Source organism: Delphinapterus leucas, chromosome 1 (assembly GCF_059928025.1).
Source record: "Delphinapterus leucas isolate spDelLeu-1000000601 "Yukka" chromosome 1, BTC_Dleu_Yukka2, whole genome shotgun sequence".
Taxonomy (NCBI): Eukaryota; Metazoa; Chordata; class Mammalia; order Artiodactyla; family Monodontidae; genus Delphinapterus; species Delphinapterus leucas.
The window spans coordinates 158,925,142-158,950,888 of NC_143129.1; the positions used below are offsets into that span (position 1 = coordinate 158,925,142).

At 42.1% G+C, this 25,747-nt stretch overlaps 1 protein-coding gene across 1 annotated transcript in view; it reads right to left on the reverse strand.

Annotated features, from left to right (window-relative positions):
• MACF1 (microtubule actin crosslinking factor 1) overlaps positions 1–25,747 on the reverse strand; it is a 327,589-nt gene that overhangs the window by 247,733 nt on the left and 54,109 nt on the right. The window lies entirely within an intron of this gene.

Below are 25,747 nucleotides of genomic sequence, written 5' to 3' on the forward strand. Positions count from 1 at the left end.
TGTAAAGTATGTAGGTATACATCAGATACTTAATAAACAGTTTTCTCCCCCTATCTCCTTTCATTTTCTTTAAAAATTGCTCTTCAAATCTTACTCATAAAATCAATTCCATCTCAGCCTTTGGAATAATCTGCTCTTCAAATACTTAATGATCCACAACGTTCTTTTTTTTTTTAAATGTATTTATTTTATTTTTTTATTTTTGGCTGCATTGGGCCTTCGCTGTTGCACGCGGCTTTCTCTTGTTGCAGCAAGCGGGGGCTACACTTTGTTGCGATGCGCGGGCTTCTCATTGCGGAGCATGGGCTCTAGGTGCACGGGCTTCAGGAGTTGTGGCACGTGGGCTCAGGAGTTGTGGCTCACGGACTCTAGAGCGGTAGTTGTGGCGCACGGGCTTAGTTGCTCCGCGGCATGTGGGATCCCCCTGGACCAGGGCTCGAACCTGTGTCCCCTGCACTGGCAGGCAGATTCTTAACCACTGTGCCATCAGGGACGCCCATCCACAACGTTCTTAAAACAAGTTCACATCTTTTGTTTCTGCTCTAATATAAAAAAAAAATAGTAGTACTCTGTACAATAAAGACAAGGAATCTATCTGATTGGTCTATCATAGGATTAGGAGTTTCTCTCACTTAGAGCTTAATACCCCAGTGACCCCTACTGGACAAAGACAGATGCAGAAGACTGAATTTTACAACCAAGACAGAGACTCTGTGATTGCTTTATTCTAGTGAAACCCTTACACACAGAACTTAATATTACACAAGCTCAAGCTTGCCTCAAAACCCACATACACCCATAACATAGAAGACTGTCAGCTCATTCCTTTCACAGGAGGCATCATCACCACAATTTGGTTGGCTTACTGGCGCCCCCAACTGGATGCCCAGTATTCACAGCTTTGTGATGAGTCCTTAAAGAGAAAAGCACAGGCAGAGAAGGAACAGTCACTGGCACACAACTCCTACCCACCCCCACCCCCACCCCCACCCCCGCCGCTACCCTGCAATTTTTCCATTCCCTGAGCTGACTCACTCTCACTCTCCCGGCCCGCAGCCAGGGCCACTGTGTGTGCCTGGTGAGTAATGCAATGCAGCCTCCCAGCTGCCTCTGACTTAGCGAGTAATAAAAGGAAATGTGGGTAACAGTTTTAATGGAAGAGAACACACAACACACACCCCGTCCTGGAAACAGTGATAGCTCCTCTCAACCCCCCTGCAGGGACTCAGCTATAGTGAACTCCCTCCGATGACAGCCAAGTGGCAATGAAGAAACAGGCAAAGGCAGAAACACCAATGAGTACATCTAAAATCTGAGGACCACGGTTTCTATTTTGGATAAAACCAAAAGGGATGGGCATGAAGCAGAGCCCAGCCCAGCCTACTGGTCAGTTCTGGTTCATTCCACCATAGACTGCTTGTCTAGCAACAGCTCTGCCCAATGGAGACTGCAAGCCAGCCCCAGCATCAGACCATCTGCTATCATGCAGCCTTATACTGTGGGGCAAAGCACGATGAAAACCACATCTCAGAGGAAGAGGCTCAGCCTCTTAATTACCTGCCCATCCACCCTCAAGTGCCCAAAGTAGGGAGTGAGGAAAAGAATGGCACCTGGCTTTTTTGATTAGTGACTGGCACAGTTGATATTCAATAAATCCTAAATGGACCACAGCTATTGTTCAACTTTCTCCCAACAGATATTCCTAGATCTTCTAACCCCTTAGACATGATGAATCTATGGAGCCATCTCAAACATTCTGGAAATGACTGCCAAGAGCTAAATAACTCAGGGAAATCAAAGAGGATCTTTGACACAGACAATCTACCTTAAAGTACTTCAAGCAATAATCCTTGATGTATTATCAAACAGCAAAACTTTAACTAGGACCCAACTAGACTGGGTCTGCCCCCGACTGTATGCACTCTACTGCTGAAGAAGAAAAAGAATCACCCCACATAACATCATAATCGGATTTTTTTTAATTTTCCTGAAATCAGGGCATTTTCAGTTCCGTTGCTTATATTTTTCTCACCTATAATCCATGGGTCCTGAGGCCTTGGAAGAAAACTATTATGCAACTCAATTTTTGACAAAATTCAGAATATTCAATATCCTGATTTGTCAAAAAAAAAAAAAAAAGAATGAAACAGAAAGTGCATTCTGGTTAACTCTGGATTAGCCAGAATATTTAATTAAGCATATATCAGATTTTATCACTACATTTAGCAGTTTGAGAGCTAGATGATGAGGTTACAGCTCGTTCAGTCCCTAGCTTATTATATGACTCTAGCATCGTTTAATCACACTGGATCTATTTATTTATTCATAAAATGATTTGATAGTCTAGATCTCTAAATTCTTTTCCAGTTCTAAAATTCTGCGGTTCTGTGAAATATTTAGTTGCCTAGGTTCTATGTTAATTGTTACCAACAACAGAAAATTTACAAACTAGTCTTACACTATCCTTTAAGAGTTCACAATCCAACAGGGAAGCGGTAAGTGTATAAAAAATGATAGTATAAGGCAATATATGCTTTGTCATGAGGAGGGCAAGACAACAAAAATTCAGTAATGGAACTTTAGTAACTCAGTCAATGAAATGGTCATTATGCGGGAGGGGGGGGGAATGGCTTCCATGGATTGGGGGCCTGGAAGAATATGTAGGATTTCAACAGTCTGAAATGAGAAGAGTAGACATTCCAAGAGGAGAGATGGCACAAGCAAGATTATGGAAAAAAAGGAAGAAACAAGCGAAGCTAGAGCACAGGGTTTGTGTATTTGAGAGAGAGAAGGAGAAGTTGGGAAGATTCACTTCTCCCCGCCTTAGGTTACACATGGCAGACTTAATATGCACATTTATCTCCACTCCCTTCTGAAACCTCAGAAAAATGACAGTAAAGGAGTTAAAATGGCACAAAACCACAGGAATAAAGAATTCAAAATATCAAGAGAAATTTGACAAACTGGAGAATGGAAAGATAAATGGTACCTGATTTAAATTTCCGCTTTCTGTTTCTGCTAAGTGCTTGTGGGGGACGGGGCGGGGGGGGGGGGGGGGGGCGACGAGGCAAACAGTGCATCAGGACTCCAGAAAGACTCAAGAGTTAGAAGCACTAGGTACCCTTGAAGGCCTGGGGGGAGGGGAAGAAGAGCTGCAGGGTGAGGCAGAACACAGGCTGGTTGAATGTCTTTAGGCTCACATGAGGTCAGAAGTGAGGCGCCTCACTGAAAACAGTAACATTAAATGAAATTTGACATAATGAACAACAAGACTCTCCCCCTGCCCTATTGCCCTGCTTGGCAACCCCAGAGACCTGGCTTCCAGGCTAAAGAGGTCCCAGATAGGAGACCAGCTAGTTCCTCCCTGGGGAAATGGACCTCCCCTAGCTGCATTCAGTAGAGCATACCAGGCAACAAGCCCCACCAATCAGCTTTTTAGGCTTCCAATCAGCTTTTTTAGGGGCTAACTCTTAATTATGAAGATCACCAAGAAACATCAGACATTCAGAGTCTCTAACATGAAAGACAGAGACCAAAAGAACAAACAGAATGAGCTTGAGACAGAGACAATACTGGAAGCAGAAGAAAACACTGACAATTAATACCTTCAGAGAGCCCTAAAAGGCAATATTGCTATAAGACAAGAACAAGTATATAAAAAAGGAACATGAAGAGAATAAGGGGTGAAATGCTTAAAATAAAAACTACAAGAGAAAAAATAAATAATTCAAAGAAGAGTTGGAAGGTGGAGCTGAGGATCTTCGCCATAAATAAGAACAAAAAGAGACAGAGGAATATAGAGTGGGGGGAGAGGACAGAAAATCAATCGAGTCCAATACCCAACTAATACCAGAAGGAGAAAATGGAAGAGAGGAAATTATCGAAGAACTAATAAACGGAAGATGTGTTTTCAAATAAAGAAGATCCACAGAGAACTCAACTCAGCAAATGAAAAAAGATCCTCATCAATGTACATCATCATCATATTTCAGAATACCAGGGATAAAAATAAAATCTCAAAAGCTATCAAAAGAAAACAGATCACAAAACAAAAGTCAGGAACCAGAATGGCACAGGACTTCTCAAGAGCAACACTGAAAGGCAGAAGAAGGAACACCTTCAAAATTCTGATGGAAAGTCATTTGTAACCTAGAACTATGCCCAAACCCCTCATGAAATGAAAAGTAGAATAAAGACATTTTCAAATAAGCAAAGTCTCAAAAATATTAACCTCTCATGTATCCTTTCTCAGGAAGCTACTCTAAGATATATTCCAATGAAAAGATGGAGTAAACCAAGAAAACTGACTGCATGAGATCCAGGAAACATGGCATCCAATACAGAAGAGAGGCAAAGGAATTTCCCAGTATGATGATGAAGGGAAGTCTCAGGGTGACAGCTTTACTAAAGGCTACAGGTGGAGAACACAAAGCTCTTGCAGGATGTCTCCAAAGAAAATATTGAACCAAACGATTATCTGACATGTTCCAACACACTAAGAGTTGTCTTAGAGTCCTGTAGGAGAGTGTGCAGATAGGTACATAGAACAGTAGGCAAATGATAAAAATAGGGCAATTATTAATTCCAGGAAAAAAAATTTAAAAGTTGGTCAAGAAAGGAAATGTAATTATAGAATACTATGTGGCTCAGCTTTAAGCAATGTTTATATAATCATAATAATCTAAACACTGAGTACCAGGCAATGGTAGTAATGTATAACAGCAGAAAGAAGGGGGAGGGGGACTGTGTCAAGGGGACAGGGATGAAAGAACTAAACCCTAATTTCCTAGAGTAGAACATCAACAGATAATGTCTAAAACTGAAAATTCAAGAATAACTAGTAGAAGGGTATATTTAAGAAGTGTAGTGGAAAATACTAAAAGAAACAGCTAGAAGACTTGGAAGCAGTTCTCAGACGTGCAGAGGGATAGAACAGATTACTTTTGTTAGACGCCTCATAGTAATATTTGACCTTTTAAAATTAGAATAAATATATTTTGCTAAATACAATTTTATAGAAAGTTGCACTGGATTATGAAAGGTCTTAAGTGACAATATGGGTTTGGATTTTATTTATTCTATAGGTGATAATGAGCCCCTAAAGGAGTCCTTTTCCTTCCCCACCAAAAAAATCAAAGAGATGTTTGGGATCCCAGCTCATACGTGGACTCTCTTAACATTCTGGTTAATTGGCATATCAGAATAGTTCTCCCTTATCACTGCTCAACCTCATGATTAAAGGCCTTGAGCTCATAACCAACGGGAGAGAGGACCTGTATGTATTATGGGGCAGATATAAAGAACATGTTCAGGTCAAGACTGCTGCTTCTGCTCAGTGAGTCAGGTGGTGATTTCTGAAACACTGTCATCACAAATTATCCTTAAGGGGCTCCCATATCAAACCCACCCTAGAGAATATTTTCCCCTGGGTTCTTTGGCACTTCAAGTTAAAAGTCTCTTCTAATGACTTGTTATTTCATGGAGAGATACAGAGAGAAGCACAACTAGCAGGGAGGAGGAATAGTGCTAACTGGGGCCCAAGGAAGCCCAGCACCCTTCTCTTAAGAAACAAGCTGTCTGATTCATATCCTTCATACCCTACTCCAGAGATCAGCTTTAGTCCCACAGTGTACCTAGTAGTATTGTCCAAAAACAGAACTCATGATCAGCCAGAGGATGCAACAATTAAAGACAGCCCCAAGTAATAAATAAAGCTGTCCTCCCTCCCTTTCCAATTTCAGGGGTTTTCTTTTTTGTTTGTTTGGGGGTTTGTTTTTGTTTTTATTTTTTCTTCTTGCTTACGATATACCTTAAAGAGAGGCAATACCTATTTCTTGGCAGCATCCTATGCTACCTAAAGGTCCCTATCTCCACGCCACTTGCAGACGAACAATACATAAAGCACAAAAGCAGAAACTGATATTGCAAAGCTGTCTCTCCCCAGATATTCCTTGAGACCTGAATCCTAAGGCAGAGTACTAGCAATAAATACCCTCTCTTTTACCTTTTTGTAAACGGCTGATTTAGCCTCCAACCTCACAATCACACAGACTCTGGTAGGTGCTAAAACACAGTGATGACAAGGAGCACTCCTTACAGTCTTAATGTAAATGGGAGCCTGAACCAACTTGAGTGCTTATATGAAAAGATTCGAAAACTTTTCTATCTGTCCTCCTGACTGTAAGTTTCCCCCACTTACCAGCTTCATCCATACACACCAAGCAGGGGAACCAACTCAAAGAAGAAAAATAAAAAACAGGAAACTTAACTAAAATTAGAGCAAAGATCCAGCCTTTGCCAAAACACTGGAGGGAACCAGAGCACTTCTGGCAATAAGGTAAAGTCCCTGAGATCTGACCTTCTGATATCTAGGCAAGTTCCTGTATCTATTGATAATACCTCAGGGGAAATGCCACACCTCGAGCCACCATGAGCATGTGATTTTCAATTCTCAGGACACAGACCCTACAAGCCATGGATCTGATGCACAGAGTACAGGAGCCCATACACACCACACCATGTGTGAAATAAGTCCATGACTGGCACCGGACGTCATGAGATGTCTCACCCAGATAGAAACACAGTACACCTAAGACAGGCATAGGCTTGCATGCTCTGAAAGCACTGAACAGCACTGCCCGCACCAGGGCTCATGAGAAAGGAACTGAAAAACAGGTGACGTTTCTTGTGATCCATGCCAGTCAATCATTCTGACTACCTTGGCAACCGTACTACCCAACACCTCCCTCCAGCACCTCAATCAAGGTTCCTGTCTCCACCTGCTCCTCTGACATCATCCTGTCATTATATTTTCTTTGAAATTCCTCTGATGAAAAATGAGTCACCTCTTCCTGCCAACACAGGCCTAAGCCTCTATCAGGCAAGTCATTCTCGTGTGTCAATCTTCTGGGGGCAAGGCGCCACCCAGAGGCTCCTTCAGCTACCTCCATACCTCCCAGGAAAGAATGCCTCAGAGCAAGATCAACAGCCAGGAGGAAAAATGTAAGAAATGAAAAGAATCAACGTTCTTGGTGGAAGTGGGAATGGGGCCTGGGGCGCAAAACATAAACTATCTATTCCAGTGGGACACACAGTTGAGAGGATAAATACGCACAAAGGTAGGGCACAGACAGTCACACTTAAAACTTGCAAAGGCTTCAACCTCAGAACATTCACCTTAAAAGATTTGGTTCCTGATACAAAGTGCCATCAGCTATTCTCCTGCAAGAAACAATTGCAAATATAATTTCTCACCTCAAGTTGAGAAAGGCTTTCGGGCAAGTCACCTGCCCTATTTTATTTTCATTTTTTAACATCTTTACTGGAGTATAATTGCTTTACAATGTTGCGCTAGTTTCCGCTGTACAACAAGGTGAATCAGCTATACGTATACATATATCCCCATATCTCCTACCTCTTGCATCTCCCTCCCACCCTCCCTATCCCACCCCTCTAGGTGGTCACAAAGCACCGAGCTGATCTCCCTGTGCTATGCAGCTGCTTCCCACCAGCCATCCATTTTACATTTGGTAGTGTATATATAATGCTACTCTCTCACTTCTCCCAGATTACCCTTCTCCCTCCCAGTGTCCTCAAGTCCATTCTCTACATCTGCATCTTTATTCCTGTCCTGCCCCTAGGTCCATCAGAACCATTTTTTCTTTTTTTTAGATTCCACATATATGTGTTAGCATACGGTATTTGTTCTTCTCTGTCTTACTTCACTCCGCATGACAGACTCCAGGTCCATCCACCTCACTACAAATAGTTCAATATCGTTTCTTTTTATGGCTGAGTAATATTCCATTGTATATATGTGCCACATCTTCTTTATCCATTCATCTGTCGATGGACACTTAGGTTGCTTCCATGTCCTGGCTATTGTAAACAGTGCTGCAATGAACATTGTGGTACCTGTCTCTTTCTGAATTATGGTGGTTTTCTCAAGGTATATGCCCAATAGTGGGATTGCTGGGTCATATGGTAGTTCTATTTTTAGTTTTTTAAGGAACCTCCATACTGTTCTCCATAGTGGCTGTATCAATTTACATTCCCACCGACAGTGCAAGAGGGTTCCCTTTTCTTCACACCCTCTGCAGCATTTATTGTTTGTAGATTTTTTTTTTTTTTTTGCAGTACGCGGGCCTCTCACTGTTGTGGCCTCTCCCGTTGTGGAGCACAGGCTCCGGACGCGCAGTCTCAGCGGCCATGGCTCACGGGCCCAGGCGCTCCGCGGCATGTGGGATCTTCCCGGACCGGGGCACGAACCCGTGTCCCCTGCATCGGCAGTCGGACTCTCAACCACTGCGCCACCAGGGAAGCCTGTTTGTAGATTTTTTTGATGATGGCCATTCTGACCAGTGTGAGGTGATACCTCATTGTAGTTTTGATTTGCATTTCTCTAACGTTAGTGATGTTGAGCATCCTTTCATGTGTTTGTTGGCAATCTGTATACCTTCTTTGGAGAAATGCCTATTTAGGTTTTCTGCCCATTTTTGGATTGGGTTGTTTGGTTTTTTTGATATTGAGCTGCATGAGCTGCTTGTATATTTTGGAGATTAATCCTCTGTCAGCTGCTTCGTTTGCAAATATTTTCTCCCCTTCTGAGGGTTGTCTTTTCATCTTGTTTATGGCATAACAGCTTTATTGAATTTCATTCACATACTATACCCATACCTTTTAAAGTATATAATTCAATGGAAGCATATTCACAGAATTGTGCACCACCACCACCGTGTAATTTTAGAACATTACCCCCCAAAGAAACCCTATATCCACCAGCAGTCATTTCCCATTCCACCCTCCCCTAACCTACTTCTTTCTCAATGAATCTGCCTACTCTGTAAATGGAGTCATACAATATGTGGTCTTTTGCATCAGGCTTCTTTTGCTTAGCAGAACGTTTTCAAGTTGGCTCCTTTCTCTTAGCGTATTTTCAAGTGTGATCCATGTTAGCACCAATTAGTACTTCATTCCTTTTTATTGATGAATAACATTCCATTGTATGGATATGCCATATTTTGCTTATCCATTCATCAGTTGATGGATATATGGGTTGTTTCCATTTTTTTAGCTATTATGAATAATGCTGCTATAAGCATTTGTGTACAAGTTTTGTCAGATATACATTTTCATTTCTCTTGGACATACACTTAGTGGAATTGCTGGATCATTTGGCAACTCTGCCTTTAACTTTTTGAGGAAACACCAAATTGTTTTCCAAAGCAGCTACACCGTTTTACATTCCCACCAGCAATGTATGAGGGTTCCAATTTCTCCACATCCTCTCTGTGTCTTTTTGATTATAGTAACCATTCTAGTGTGTATGAAGTGGTACCTCACAGCAGCTTTGACTTGCATTTCCCTAATGACTAATGACGTTGAGCATCTTTTCATGTGCTTATTGGCCATTTATATATCTTCTTTGGAGAAATGTCTATTCAAATCTCATGCCCGTTTGTGATTAAATTATTTGTCTTCCTACTGTTAAGTTCTAAGAGGACTTAATATATTTTAGATGTAAGTCCCGTATTATATATATGATTCACAAATATCTTCTCCCGTTCTGTGGGGTGTCTTTTCACTCTCCTAATAGTATCCTTTGAAGCACAAAAGTTTTTAATTTTGACCAAATCTGATTTATCTACTTTTTTCTTGTTGCTTGTGCTTTTGGTGTCATAGTCAAGAAACCATTGCTTAATCCAAGGTCACAAAGATTTATTACTAAATTTTCTTCTAACGGTTTTATAGTTTTAGCTCTTACACATAGGTCTATGAGCCATTTCCACTTAACTTTTGTACATCGTATGAGGTACGGGTCCAACTTCATTTTTTTACATATGGATATCCATTTGTCCCAGTATAATTTGTTGAAAAGAGAATTCTTCCCACATTGAACTGTCTTGGCACTTCTGTCAAAAATCAATTGACCATAAATGTAGGGGGTTACTTTTAGATTCTCAATTCTATTCCATTGATCTAAATCTCTATTCTTATACCATTACCACACTGTCTTAATTACTGTAGTTTTGGAGTAAGTTTTCTAATTTGGAAGTGTGAGTCCTCCAATTTGTTCCTCTTTTTTCAAGATTATTTTGGCTCTTATGGGCCCCTTGCATTTCCATATGAATTTTAAGATCAGCTTGCCAATTTCTGCAAAAAAAAAAAAAAAAAAAAAAAAAAAAAAGCCAGCAGGGATTTTGGTAGGGACTGATTGATCTGTAGATCAATCTGGGGAGTACTGCCATCTTAGCAATATTAAGTCTTCCAATTCATGAATGTATAAAATAAAAAGGAATCTGAGCCACTGTTTTCTGATACTTTGAGACAAAACTACTCAAATTTCCTTATACTCTATCAAATATTAAATATACTGGAGACACTTGATTTTGAAGATTCCTCCCCAAAAGAAGTGATATGCTATGCTGCGGAGCAACTAAGCCCGTGAACCACAACTACCGAGCCTGTGCTCTAGAGCCCACGAGCCACAACTACTGAAGCCCGCGCGCATAGAGCCCATGCTCCACAAGAGAGGCCACTGCAATGAGAAGCCCACGCACCGCAACGAAGAGCAGCCCCGCTCACCACAACTAGAGAAAGCCCACACACAGCAACGAAGACCCAACACAGCCAAAAAATAAAATAAAATAAGACAATATTAAATAAATAGAAGTGATATGCTAAAAGACACTGATTAAAGCCACAACATGTCTTTCATATTGCAAAGCAACACATTACGCTGTATAACAAGTTTCCAAAACAGCTGAGCACCCAAAGTCCTAAGACCTAGAGACTTAGCCAAGCATACTAGTGCTGAAAGGAACAGCAAAGGCCCTGTGCTCTGCCAGGCCCCACTGGCCTTGGCTCATTCCACTTCAGTGAAGGAAAAAGGATGGAATAACCATGAGCCACTTCCCCACCACAAATGCCTCAAATATGACAAAATAAAAAGTGTTCAGAAATTAATATCTTCCTTTATATAAATTGGCCACAAATCATTCCTGAGAGAAATAAACCTCTGCATCAGTATTAGAGTAGGAAAACAGAAATTTTATATAAAATGAACTCGAATGTAGCAATCCACTTGGAAGAAGAGAAGCAATCATAGTAAGTCTTAATTCTACATTTATATATAAACTCTTTTCCCTTAAATTTGTTTATTTAGAGTGGCTGAGGAGGGGGAGGTGATGAAGACTATGGGGAGGGGGGCTAAAGGCCCTCTTACCTCTCCTTTGGGTTGCTACTACACTTACCAGACAGGAATAAAGGCAAAGAATAACATAACTTCATATTACAATATATAAACTATACAATTAACATGTAGTTAAATAGGCAAAAAGCTAATCAAAGGCAATCTAAACCCTACCATCAACTCTCACCTCTCCAGTCACACAGCAAAACTCCTACTTTTTTCCTTTTTCTTGGCCGCCTGGCATGTGGGATCTTAGTTCCCCAACCAGGGACCAAACCCACAGTCCTGCAGTGGAAGCGTGGAGTTCTTAACCACTGGACTGCCAGGGAAGTCCCACAAAGCTCCTACTTTCAAACACAATTAAACGCCTACTGTGTGTGCCAGACAATGATCTTTACATACATAACTCTAATCCTCTCTAATTCTAATTCTAACTCTTTCAAGTAGGAATTATCACGCCCATTTTATAGAAGACGAAACTGAGACTTACAGAGATTAAGTAACTTGCTCAGGATTACACAGCTAATAAGTAGCAGAGCTGGGATTCAAACCCAGGCATCTTCAATTCCTTATCTGGTGCTTTTCCCACTAGTCCAGTGGCTTTCCAAATATCCCAATCGCCTATCTGTGCTTTATCCTAAGACCTTCAAGGAAGAGAAGACACAGAAGGGAGTCCCACTCCAACTGTTCTGGGTGAAACTGGTTTTCCCAGACCAATTAAAGCAACATAGGGGAGGTAGGGAAAGAGGCAGAGGTGAAGTGGGGTGAGAGGGAAGGGGAGAGGGGGAAGGGGGAAGGGGAAGAGGGAGAAATATGACCAAAGACAAAGATGGACATCAGTAAAGAAGTATGTGTGGGAGTTCCCCTTACAGCTAAAAATGAAACTGAATAATAAGGGCAGACAAACTCTGGCCAACAAAGATGACCTCAGTCAAACTTTCTTTCCTGATGATTTCCATTTCTCCCCTGTAAACAGGAGTTAAAATATCACTTAATCACTGCTTAATTTATTCTCCACAAGTTCACTGCGCTTTAACTCCTTATATTCTGACAGTCTCCAGCATGCTCCTCAAACATCCAGGAAGGGAACTAAAGAAACCATCAAGAGATGGCTAAAGCTGACAAGAAAGCAGAAGGAAACTTTCAATAAGCGTAAGGCTCCAAAACCACTTTACCAAGCCGGAAGTATTATATTAAGCTCACAGGCCACCTGTTCCTTCAGCTTTCCAATCTGACACCTACTTCATGCCATGGCCGAGGCTCATGCAGGGATTCCATGAGTGAGACGCCAGACCAGATTTCACTCTGAGGGCCAGGGCTTTAAAACCGCTGGAATGTGCCCCATAAAGACGTGGGTCGTCTGGGCAGCTGAAAGCCCCCAAGGGAATTCAGTAAGGACAACTGCTTTCCCTCAGCCTGAGGTTATTAGTTTAAAAATAAATCTTGGTGACCCTCATGCCTTAAGAATCATTTGGGAAAGAATGTTGTTGAATCCAGCAACTATTTGTCCCGTTAGGGTGAATGAAAGAGGGGAAAGAGAGAGAAATGTTCTTGCCACCCCTCTCAAGGAGCCTGAGAGGACACAAAGATGAGGGAAATCCCCTGTCGGCTTCCCCAAGAACAAAGGCTTACAGACTACAGTGTATTTCTATATTTTTTATATTTGCAAATTTTAGGAAGGATGTTCATACACGTGCAAATACTAAGATTATGTTCAGTATATAAAGTATTTTTTAAAGGAAACACTACAGTGTAACTGTAAGGCAGTACGCTGGCAGGCCCCTGCGGACTGCCTGTCTTACTGAGGACAGAGATACAACCTTAGGCCTCATGCTCCTCTCCTGGAATTTGTAAACAGAAGGCAGACGGGAATAACTGTTTCCCTGACAGCCTGGGTACTGCAGAAATCCCCTTCTCAATGATTCCCATTTCTCAACTTGATTAAAATAACTACCACCCAGATTCTTGGAAATTGCCATTTCCCTTATTCAATTGGGAGCTTTATCACTATGGCAGTGCAGCTTTTCCTTTGAGCCAAACAGCTAAAGGATTTTAGCATTATTCTCACCCAAATACTTCTGAAGACTTGAAGGTCAGTGAGAACAGCCTAAGGGTACTTCAGAAGGCAATGGCTCTCCCATTCACACAGCGGCAGGTGGAGATAGCAAAGTAAACAGTGCACAGAGCAGAACTGAGACTGTTCCACAAAGTCACGTCTTGGAGCTCTCTGAGAGAAGGCTGCATTACGGATGCCAATCAGAAACTGGGCATGGGCCGTGCACCTACCTTCCTCTACATGACCAAACACTCCCATCACCACCACCAGCCCCTTCTCGGTGAACAACAAAAATGTTAAGAGTGTCACATGGAGTGGTTCCTGGGCCCCTCTTTGATGTTCCCTTCTTGGACAGCAAAATGATGACAGCCAGAGCCTGACACAGTTATTTGTACATTAGCCATCAATCTGGAAAACTCCTGTAGTATAAGAAACCCCATTAGGTGGTCCAACACCAGAGGCTCCACAAGTCTATCACAGCTGTTGAAGTTTTTGTTTTATTGGAGGGTTTAGTTGCTCATCTTTTTGTTTTGTTTTTAGTTTTAACAGTTTTTCTGGGACAAAGAAGAAAGGTACCTGGCTGAAAATAACCCATTTTCCTTCCTTAGGATTGAGAAAACAAGGACTACAGCTTTGAACTTTGTTACAATGTGATGTTTTGAACCAACAAAAGCTGAAGGAGCTGGGCAAACTCACAATGGATGGCTGGGGCAGGGCTGCAAAGGTCAGAACAACTGTATGCTCCTCCCAGCCAGAAGCTCCTGCTGCCTCAGTGTCGGAACACACTGCATAAACTTCTCCCGGGCCTGACTGACTGCTTGATTTACGTGAAGCAAGGGTTATCTTTTGCAAATCATTTTTCTCATTAGTTATTTTTTTCTGATAGCCCCCCCACCGACCCTCCGCTCAAAAGAAATAGTTAAAAAAAAAATTTTTTTTTTTTTTTTTTTTTAGAAAGTACCTAGCTTAATACTTACCAGTAGAAAGGGGGAGGAAAGGGTGTAAAGAACTCCATTTTCCCCACCTAACCTTTTCACTGAGTAAATACAACCGGCCCGTGAGACCCTGTGAAACCCTACCTTGCCCTATTTGAGTACTAAACTAGCATTCAGTACCTTGTATTTTCAGATTTTTTCAAGGTCCCAATGAACAGCAATTCCATCTCCTCCAGTTCTGTGACCAAATCAGGACAAGAGAAATTACAGCCTCGCTGAGCTCTCTCTCTAAATACACATACTACCTTCTTTTCTCAAGTTGAACCAAGGGACCATGAGCCCCTTGAAAGCAGGGACTGTGTTGAGTTCTCAACACCTAGTCATGTACCTTGCAAAGAGCGGAATTCAACAAATGTTTGTTGACCTTGACTATCCTTCTGTGTGCCAGCTGATTCCCTACACAAACCCTCGCCCTCCTGGAACTATGGTCACCAAACTCCCTTGTCTCAAACCTCTATGCCCGTGACAGTGATTCCCAGTCCTAGAAGTCATAACACAGCTCTAAGTTTTTGTCAAGAGATGCCACATAATTCTCAAATAGATCCTTGACAAGGAACTAAATGTAACCCTCTTGAAGTTCATATTACCTAGCATTTTTGTTAAGGAAAGGAACTGAAATAAAATTAAACAAAAGAAAAGAAGTCACAATTCCCCAAAGGCTGGGAGAAGGGAAAAAAAACAGTTACAAAGGACTGCTCCCATCCAAGGCTTCAAAGGCAAGCAATGTGATTAGGGGAAAAGGAATTCAATTCCAAGTCAGGAACCTGGGTCATGACTTTAGCTTGTCAATAATCAGCTGTGTGACTTGGGGAAAGTGTCCTTTGACTTCTCTAGGTGGGCTGCATTCGTCATCTATCTCTTCATGATACTATGATTTGGGGGTTGATCCATGAACCAACTAATCATCTAGAGCTAAAACAGTGATGCATAGTAGGTACAACAAGAATTCATTTCTAACTGGCCTAACACAAGCAGAAATTTTCTATTGAAGAATGACCCAAAGGGGGAAGAAAATGAAGGAAAGAAAGGGCCTTATATGCAAGGGGTAAGAACTGTAAGTTAGCAGAGGACCAGAGCGGAGGAGAGTGGAAGCTATGACTACAGAATTAAATGAAGACTGTTAGAGGCCTTCCCCTCCCACTCGCGCTCTCTCCCCCAAGCCCCCTTTAAAGAATCCTGAACACTGAAAATAATTAAGAAATGCAACAAGCAGCCACACAGATAAGCATTTTGGATAAGAGAAGAATGCAGAGAGCTATAAAACATGTTTAGAAGAAGAAAATAAAGATTTAAAAAGTGAAATAAGAAAAACAGAAAGCACAAAAGGAGGATACTGGAGAATCTCAACACACTTGCATTGAACTACAGAAACTGGACGAGAGAGAGAAAAATAATTTAAACACGTGCAGAGGTTTACTCACAATTCCATTCAATGAGGTTTCACACCAAGGTGAGGTTATGTACAAGGTGAACATGAGGTGACAGGACTTGAATCTGAGACTTCAGCAAGTCTTGGCTCCAGTGTACCTCTCACATTATGAGCACCTTGAATCCTGAATATAATTCTAGTGTTTGAGAACACTTATCCTTTCATATAAATTTCCCCCTGATTGCAGGCCAACTACTTCATACGGTGTTCCAACTCTCCTGGCATGTATACAAAACCGGGTTTATATACTTGGATTTATGGATCATTTGAGATATTTTTCAAGGATAATTTTGATTATTTGGGACTTTCACTTTATGTGCTAACTTTAGAAACGAACCTCCTGCAAGAGGTGAGATGAGACTTCACCTTGAGGGATGGTGGGGGGGGGGGCAGACATGGAAATCCTTCCGAAAAGCTAAAGGCAATACAGACAAGGGCAAGAAAGAGACAACAAACGTAAATTTCTGTGTCACTACCTTAGCCACCCCCAGCAATCTGGGAAAGGAGGTGGTAGCTTTATAAAACAGCTCAGAGGCTTAGGGTGAGTCATTCAGCGGGTCACTTACTTACTTACGGCCAGGGAAATGCAGTGGCCAGGCACTTTCTCGGAGCCTCCATTAATGACACTCCCAGACCTGGTACTAAAGTCACTGGGACCAGCCCAGCCCTGAGGATGCCCCCTTTCCCTACTAACATGCCTCCTGCTTCTCCCACTGCTGTATATTTGAAGGACCAGAGGCTCCTCCTCTTTAGCTTAGGTTCAGGCTCTCCTGGGGCACAAGAAACCTCACTATCCTCAGTCAAAGACCAAGAAAGAAAGTCATTACCTGCTTTAGTCATGACCCACTCCCACCCAACAAACAGGAAATGCTTTTGCCAAAGAATAGTAAGTTCCTCCTAATGAAATGGATTCCCTTACTGACATTCAATTAAGGACACACTGAGCCTCTAAGGAGTGTCCACAGAGAATAAATCTTTCCCTTTGCCTCTGACTGATAAAAAGATCATGCCCAATGGGAATGTTTGCCTCCTTTTCACTCTAAAAAGACAAAGGCCTGACTCTGACAGCCCTAGGAAGCCACAGCTGGAATCAGGAAAATAAAGCTACACTCAGCATTTGATACAGATAGGAGTAATAGTATTTACTGAGATAGTTGTTGATATTTACTGAGCACTTACTATGTGCCAAGCACTGTTCTAAGTACTTTCTACATATTACCTCATTCAATCCTCATTAAAACTCTATGAAAATAGCACTATTATAATCCTCAATTTGTAGCTGAGAAGCTCACCTAAAGAGAAAGGTTAAATAACTTGCCCACGGTCACACTAAGTGATAGAGTGGGATTCAAGGACGTCTGTATGGTAGGTCCTTGGGGAACTACTATTTTGGATGGATTTCATAAAAGACAGGAAGAAAGAAAGGCTAGTAAAAGCAATCACCAAAAATTGGACTGACTTTATTATTTTCTTTTTTTTTTTTAATCTCTTCACAAATGGGTGGCAGAGCATGATTAAGTCTCTCCTGGTTCTATTTAGCTATCTTTCCTTCCCCCAAGCACAGCACCTTCAGAGGCTCTGAAGTCTTCTCACAGCAGCTTAAGGAAAAAAAAAAAAAAGAGAGAGAGAAGACAGCCTTAATCAAAAGCCCTTTTCTTCTGGCAAACAAAAGGCCTTGGTATTTCCACAGACAGACTGGTTATTCTTAACCCTAACCAAAGATTCTTTGGCAGAGAAAGAAATATGAAAATGTTAGGCTTGTTGGAATGGCTTGTGCTTTGGGCTTTTGTGTCCCACTCAGTAAAGCCAGCCCACTGAAACACAAACACAGCAGCCCCTCAGCAACTCTAGGCCAATTCCCTTAACTCCACGGTGTAGGGGGAGAGACAGCAGAGTCTCTATTCCTGGTGGTCTAACTCCTTTCTCTTCTACCTGAGAGGGAATGTTCAACAGTTTTAAAAGTACACTAGGAAAAATGCATCTGAAGATACAGACACATAATGGATCAAGTTCTGACAGTGAAAGAAATGCAACAAGCGGTAGGTGCAAGGGGCAGGGATTAGGCCTAACTCCGGCCCTCTCACCAACCTCTGTGCTTCTCACCCCAAGTCCACAACAATTCAGAGTTTTAGCACTTTCTTAAGTGTAACCGTTAAGATCTGGCAATTCAGTGCTTTCTCTACTTACACTGGATTTTAAAGACATAGTGTGGCCCTAAATGGCCTTAAGTGGTAGACATTTTCCCAGCAGGGTAAAGAGAAATTAAGACTATTTTATAAAATGGGTCAGTAAGGAAATAAAAAGGAGTGGGGGGACAGTCTGCCAGAAGACAAGAGGGTCCCGGCAGCACTAATCCCAGAGCTATCTGGGCCAAACTCAGAATTGACACTCCAGCCCCCATGCTTTGCATGAACATGGTAACTTCACTATAACAAAGTGCCTGAAGCCTTTAGACCCAGGCAACAGCACCTTCCCCTTGCTGCTTTGCCAGGATATTGTGAATAAAACCACTCTGAGGCCACAGGCCCAATGGCACATCTCCTAGCAGCCAGGTCTCTGTCAACAATGGGGAAAAAGAGTAGCTGTGTATGAGGAGTCCCAGCCTGGCTGTAAAATCCCCCGGAGGAAGCATTCCCAAACCTTGAGGCGTTAAACCAAGAGGTAATAAGGTCCTGTGTGGCTCAGGACTCTGAATCCTGATTGCCCTGGAAGCAGTTCCAGCATCTTGCTCCCAGGCAGGACCAAAGGCCTATAGAGTAAAAGGTACTGCTTGGCCAGGCTCAAACCACTGGCAAGCTTCAAATGTCTGGCATATAGTAGGCTCTCAAATATTTGTTGAATGAATAAATTAATAAGACATTTCATCTTCAACTGCTATACTCAGTTCCTTCCTACACCCAAGGGGGTGGAGGGAGTGTCAGAGAAGAATTCTAGACAGTACGGAAAAAAAAAAAAAAAAACTTTCTTTTCCCTGCCATTCCCTGGCGATCAAGCTCTTCTGTTGCAAAGTACAATGCTCCCTTCTGTATAAAAATCATTTCTCTCCTGTTCTCCCTGAGAGTTGGCTAAGAGGCCACACTATCCTAATCGATGACAACGGTTCTTCTGCAGCTGGTGTGCAACATACAGAGTCCTCTGAAAGAAGGCAGAGCACAGTCAGGGAGACGTCCATTGCAGCAGTTCTGATAACAGCAACAACTTGGAAACAATCCAAATATTCAACATTTAACATAATGGCTAAGTGAAACCATTATCAACATTATAATGTAAAATTATAATGACTATAAGGAAATACTAAAAAAATCCTTATAATGTCACATGAAAAAGGCATATATATATATATACAACTAACTGAAAGAAGCCAAATATAAAAGGCCACATGTTATATGATTCCACTTACACGAAATATCAAGAACAGGCAAGTGAACAAGCAGATTAGTGGCTGCCAGGGGTTGGGGGAGGGGAGGGGAGGGGAGGGGAGGGGAGGGGAGGGGAGGGGAGGGGAGGGGAGGGACTGCGTAATGGGTATGGGATTTCCATTTGGGGTCATGAAAAAGTTCTGCAACTAGGTAGTCAAGATGGTTGTTCAACACTGTACATGTACTTAATGTCAATGAATTGTACACTTTAAAACTGTTACAATGGTAAATTTTATGTCATGAGTATTTTACCATAATAAAAAAACTGGATTGAAAACAAATGTATATAGAGACCAGCATCATAATTATGTAAAAGTAAATATGGATCAGAAAGGAACACTGACAAGTCCCAACATCTGTTAAATTAAAGTGGGACTTCGCTGATGTTAGATGATAAATAAAAATCAGGAAAGGAAAATTAAAATGCCCGAAGCATACAGCCAGCCCAAAAGCCACAATCACAAACCTGCAAATAAGTGCCTACCCAGTGTGGGACAAGTTACATAGCTCATCAGGCGCCAAACAGCAGGTGTGTGTGCTATGGGGTGAGGGAGAGAGGTCTCAGGCCCTCTTCAGTCCAGTCCTCTAATCCCCCTTAAAAACACTCCCTAGGGCTGAGAAACCATCTGTTTCAACAAAGCCTAGAGCCCTACGAGCGTATTAACTCCTTCACTGCTGACCTCTTACAGATGGGCTTCACCCAATATTAAGTGCTTTTCATTAAAAAAAATAAATGCCTCTAAATGTTAGAATATAAGCTTTACCAGGAAAGGGACTTGATCTTGTCTTCTGGTATATCCTTAATACCCAGAATAAATCGATATCAGTGGATACTCAGTAAACTATTTGCTCGATGAATCCATTAAATGCCTCTGTCCTACAATAATTGTTTCATTTAGGCCTTGTTTTCTGAAGTCTCCCTCTTCTTTTCATTTGTCCTCACTTAAAGAGTCTGACCCGGTTTCCTCAAATTCAGTTGACCAACCAGTATTTATCTGCTTATATACAGTGTAACTGGTCTCCTCCCTATGTGGTTTACTGCTGGACCCCTGTGCATAGCCCAGCACACATGGCAGGTGCTCATAAATATTTGTCAACTGAAAGAAGGATTTGCTTTCGGTCACCACGCCTTATAAGTGCTCAGTCTCCTCAAAAGGCTTTCAGTTTCAATAGGCAGACAAAACTAGAGTGTGGGGAAGTGACACATCGACATGGACAATGGTAATCACAGACGTCTTCGAGGAGAAGAAAGACCTGCAGTGAGGCTTGAAGGAATGGATGGATTTCAGTGAAGTAGAAAGAACCAGGGCACTCCAGGTAAAGAGAACCGCACAGAAAGGGCAGGAGGAGATGAGGAGGCGGATCTGTCTGGTGCTAAAGGTGTTCCAGGAAATCATGTGAGATAAGCCTTGATAAGGAGGAAGGGGGTCAGAGCATAAAAGGTCTGTCTTACTTTGGGTAACAGAAAACAGTAGGAAGTAGCTAGCAGTGTTAACTGGAAGGGAGAGACAGGACACAGGAAACAAAATATGAGGCTGTCACAGTAATTCAGGCGTGAGGTAGTGAGTGACCGGACAAGAGTCTTGGCAAAGGGAATGGGGAGGAAAGGGCAAATTTAGGAGAAATTCTGAAGAAACAAAAGATCTCGATGACAGAATGAAAAAGGGGGTTGATGAAGAGAGAAGAGTCAAAGATGTCTCCAGGGTTTCTGATCTCAGAGACTAGAGAATGTGGGCACAGTTGTCAAAAATGGGGAAGAAGGGGGGAAGCCAAGCTGAGTTCAAAGCAGTATCCAAGTATGGATGTCCTATACGCAATTGGAAAAAGAGAGATTAAAACACTGAGAGATTTTTATACACATAATGGAATATTATTCAGCCTTTAAAAAGAAGTAAATTCTTCATATGCTAAACATGGATGAACCTTAAGGATGTTCTGCTAAATGAAATAAGCCCGTCACAGGAGGACAAATGCTGCATGATTCCACTTCTATGAGGTCTGACTACTTTAAGAAGCAGAAAGTAGAATGGTGGTTGCCAGGGGCTGGGGGGATGGGGAAATGGGAAGTTGCTGTTCAACCAGTACAGAGTTTCAGTCCTGCAAGATGAAAAAGTTCTAGAGATCTCCTGTACAACAAATGTTCATACAGTTAATAAAAATTTGTTAAGAGGGTAGATTTCATGTTCAATGGTCTTTACTACAATTTTTTTTTAATTTTTAATTGAGAGATTTTAAACAGTAGAAGACAGATATGGGAGTTTGCAATTTAAAAGAAAAGCTGGAGCCAGAAGAAATGGCTAGAGAAGGAAAAGAAGGTCAAGAGCAGCCTACTAATAATGCCAGCTGTGTTTGTTATGTGTTTATGTGCCAGCCTTGTTAGCAGCTTTACCTATGCCATTACTTTAGCCCTCATAATTTTATGTGGGAGATATTATTATCCCTGTTTTACAGATGAGAAAATTGAAGCTCAGAGAAAGTGAGTAGCTTGTCTAAGTCACTCACCTGGTAAACGTAGTAAGTAGCCCAACCTAGCCTGGATCCAAAGCCCATGTTCTTCCCACCTCCCCACACTGCCTCACCCCTTAGGAAACTATGAGAGTGAGTCAGAAGAAGGAAAAGATCCAGCAAAGGCAGACAAACAGCAATCAGGTAGGTAAAGGAAAACCGAGAAATGCCCTCATTGAAGCTAACAGAATATTTTAAATAGGCAAGGATGTGATCAACAGTGTCAAACGCCAACACTCAACATAGAACGACATCAACACATGAAATCTCTCTGTAGAGTCATGTAAAGATGGAGCCCTGGGCCAGGTACTGCAGCCCAGAGAATTTCCAAGAAACAAAAGTCCTACCCAGACCTAAATGGGCCTCTTCTCTCCCTCTTATCACTGACAGACACTTGGGGCTGCTGGTCTCAGCTACTCCACAGGCCTCATGCCAAGGTGCATCATCTGACCAGTCCCAGGAAATATCAACCCAAACACAGAACATTGCACAACCCGGGGTCGGGTTCAACTTGAGCTGTGGGGAAAGTGGATCTCCACTCAGGCTGTAGTTCAACAAAAATGTGTTTGTTTCTAAAAACCAAACTCTCTTTTAGAAGAATTTCACATGCCTGCTCTCTTTATTTCTTCTCTTATACTAGACAAATAAAATCAGGTACATACAGCCCCACTTTAGCTGCAGCCTTACCTCCCTATAAATGACCTTTCATTCTGCTGCCAGAGTTATACTTCTCCCCCACCAAAAAAACTCCTCTGTTTATATCATTCCTTTGCCTTAAAAATACTGAGTGCCCCCTACTACCTACATTATTCCTTAGCCTTTTATAACAGAGGCTCAACTTTACATTCTAGCCTAAACAACTACCCATTCTCTCCAGCTTCCTACTTCATAACACTTCTCACCTTCCCCAGAGGAAACAGAGACCTTCATGAGTCTATTCCTTTGCACACCCTGTTGTCTTCCCAGAATACCTTTTCTTCCTTTTTGACTGGCAAACTCTATCTAAGTTCAAGATTCAGCTTAAATACCAACTCCACTGTAAAGTCTTCCCAATCCCCCACCATCTGCCCCTAGTAATCACTCCACCTCTGTCCTCACAGCACTTTGTTCATATTTCTATAATAGCACCGGCCACAAATGTGTTTATATATCTCCATCCCCACTAGGCTGTGTATAGGACTGACTACCCCTCAAGAACAGGGACTGTCATTTATCTTCATATCCCCAATGCCTTGTACAGGGCCCGGCACAGAGAAGGTTCTCAACGAAAGGAAGGAAGGAGACGGATGAGGAGGGGGCTTCGAGTGAAAGAGACAGGAAGCATGGAACATTATCAGCGAGTGAAATAGTTAATTGATAACAAATTGTAAAAAATGATCTTCCACATCAAAAGATTCCAAAATACATCAAACCAGGAAGTCTAAAAGGTTCCTGCCACCCCACAATGAGCAAAAGACGCTGTTTAGCAACTGGTATTCATTCAGAGGGACCATCCCCACAGTTGTTGTAACGAGGAACATACACAGTTAGGACAACTAGCCTGGGGTTTCTCTAGGAGAGTAGCCAAAAGAAACCGTGGCAGAAGAGTGCAGACAAGAGCCTTACCTACTACTTCAAAAGCCTACTTCAAAAAAAAACAAGACCAAGGATGGGGGGGGAATGATAATTTATTCTTTGTTAGCATATAGGCTCACTCTTTTAGAAAGAGGGAGAATATAACACTCATCCCCTGTTGTAACCTAAAAAAAAGCCCCATCCCACCACAGAACTAACCCACACATTTGACAGTCTAGAGTACTAACCATTACACCATGGAACCCCATATTCCCCACACATTTCAAACCAGCACAGAATGCCCCTCTCCAGCCCAGTAACAATCAGTAAGCCTAAAAATATACAATTAAGGAGGGGATAAACATTAACAGTACAAAACTGCCAAGCATCCAAAAAGTATAGGATATACTGAGGGTCTAGGAGGTGTAAAAGGTGTTGACAGGTCTCACCCCAGAAGCATGCACACTCCTGAATTCCTTGCAGAGGAGAGAACCAACCCATTGGGATAGGCTTGCTTAAGGGCTCTGGGAATGGGAGAGGCAGGCAGTTCTCACTGGGAAGGATGCAATCCTGGGGGTGACTCAAGCCATTTTCCACCATCCTGGATGCTGTCGGGATGTTCTTATTGACCCCGGCACACAAAGCCCCACACATGTCTTCCTTCTCTCAGTCCTCAAGCTAATCTCCAAACACCGTCTATCCAGTCTATCATCAGCTGGAAAACCCCACATTGTCTGCTGCAGGATGTCAACTCCAAGTCAGAAACAAGACTGTACTCTCATCATGTCCATAATAATAACCCTAAGGGCTGTCAGTCCCAAGTAACAGAAGCTAATTTGCACTCGACTGCAATATGTTGATTTAAACACACAGCACCATTTCCATTTCTTCCAGAGGCAGACACCTACCATAAGCAAGCGTGATGAGACAGCAGAATTTGTCAACCTATTATATCAGGTTAAGCTGGCGCAATTTACTAGGTAGATGCTAGCTCAGTAACAACAGCAAAAGAAAAAGAGAATCTCAACCTTGTACCAATCTGGGGTTCCAATGTGGGATCTCTATACAGCACTGATTAGGTCATTCTTGGTACTATAGTTTCCAGATCAACATTATGGATCTCTCCTGATAGAAAAGGAAAAGGTACTACGGCGGGGAGAATCAATTAAGCCATTTTTCAATGAAGGCTGGAGCTGCTGGGGAAAAAGCTTCAGAGTAAGACAGTGCAGTGATGTGATGATGACATGTGGGAGCTGCTGACTAAGTGAAAGAGACGCTTGGCACGTGTCCCATGATGAAATTAACTGGATAATAAAACATCTGAACCAGCTGGCCACTAAGCCCGAAGACAGGGCTGTCCCCGGAGGGCAGGGACCAAGAGCTATCAGAAAGGTATTTAAAGGGTTACAGGTAACCTCAGTAGCTTTTAAAGGTGAAATAAAGTTAAAAACCAACATCCAGAGCTCTGAATATATGTATTAAGACCAGTAATTCCACTTCTAGAAATCTATCCAAAAAATATAATCAGAGATGCACAGAAAAGTTTATTTACAAGGATGTTCATTATCATATTATAGCACTGAAAAATTAGCAATGTACACGCCCCACAACTGGGGGACGTTAAGTAAATGATCCTTACATTTGATGAAATTCCACACAGCTGTTAAGAAATGATATTGCAGACAAATAGTTAAAGGCATTAAAAACAATGCTCACAAAATAATAAAGGGCAAGACAGAACTAAATTACAATGATAACAAATATATACAAACACAACATTATATATAGAGAGAGAGATAGAAAAAGACTTGATGAAAATAGGAACATAGTGATCTTTGGGTTGTAGGATTTTGGTAATTTGGGTGTTTTGTTTTTCTATTCTTTCTATAAGGACAAAATACCACATCTATTTAATTGTGGGGGGAAATCTAAGGATTTTTTCCTAGGGTTCTTTGTTAGTCACACTGAAGAGGGGAGAAAAGTCCCCCACAAAAGGCCACTTTGGGAGGGCACATGTCAGGATGTGAGGGCTTGTCCCGCTAGCACAGATGTGCCAACTTGGAACAGGCTTCCGGCTGGTCAACTGAGTGGATGTCCAAAGTAAAGCTGTAAGATAATGAGAAAGATGACTTGGCAAACACATGAGAACTAAGAGAACCAAAAATGAGCATGCCTCCTTAGGAGTCACCTAGTTCACTTATTCAACAACGTTGCCCCTGCCCAAAATATACCTGGAACCCCTCTTTTGGAAGTGCCTACAGACTAGTAGTACCATCTTTCCAATGTCTTCCAGAGCAGTACATTTCATTCTTTGAGACTGGAGTTAATGTTTCAAAGAGCCAATCTTGGATAATATCATTTTTTAAAATTTATTTATTTATTTTTATATTTATTCGTGGCTGTGTTGGGTCTTCGTTTCTGTGCAAGGGCTTTCTCTAGTTGAGGCAAGCGGGGGCCACTCTTCATCACGGTGCACAGGCCTCTCACTATCGCGGCCTCTCTTGTTGCGGAGCACAGGCTCCAGACGCGCAGGCTCAGTAGTTGTGGCTCACGGGCCTAGTTGCTCCACGGCATGTGGGATGTTCCCGGACCAGGGCT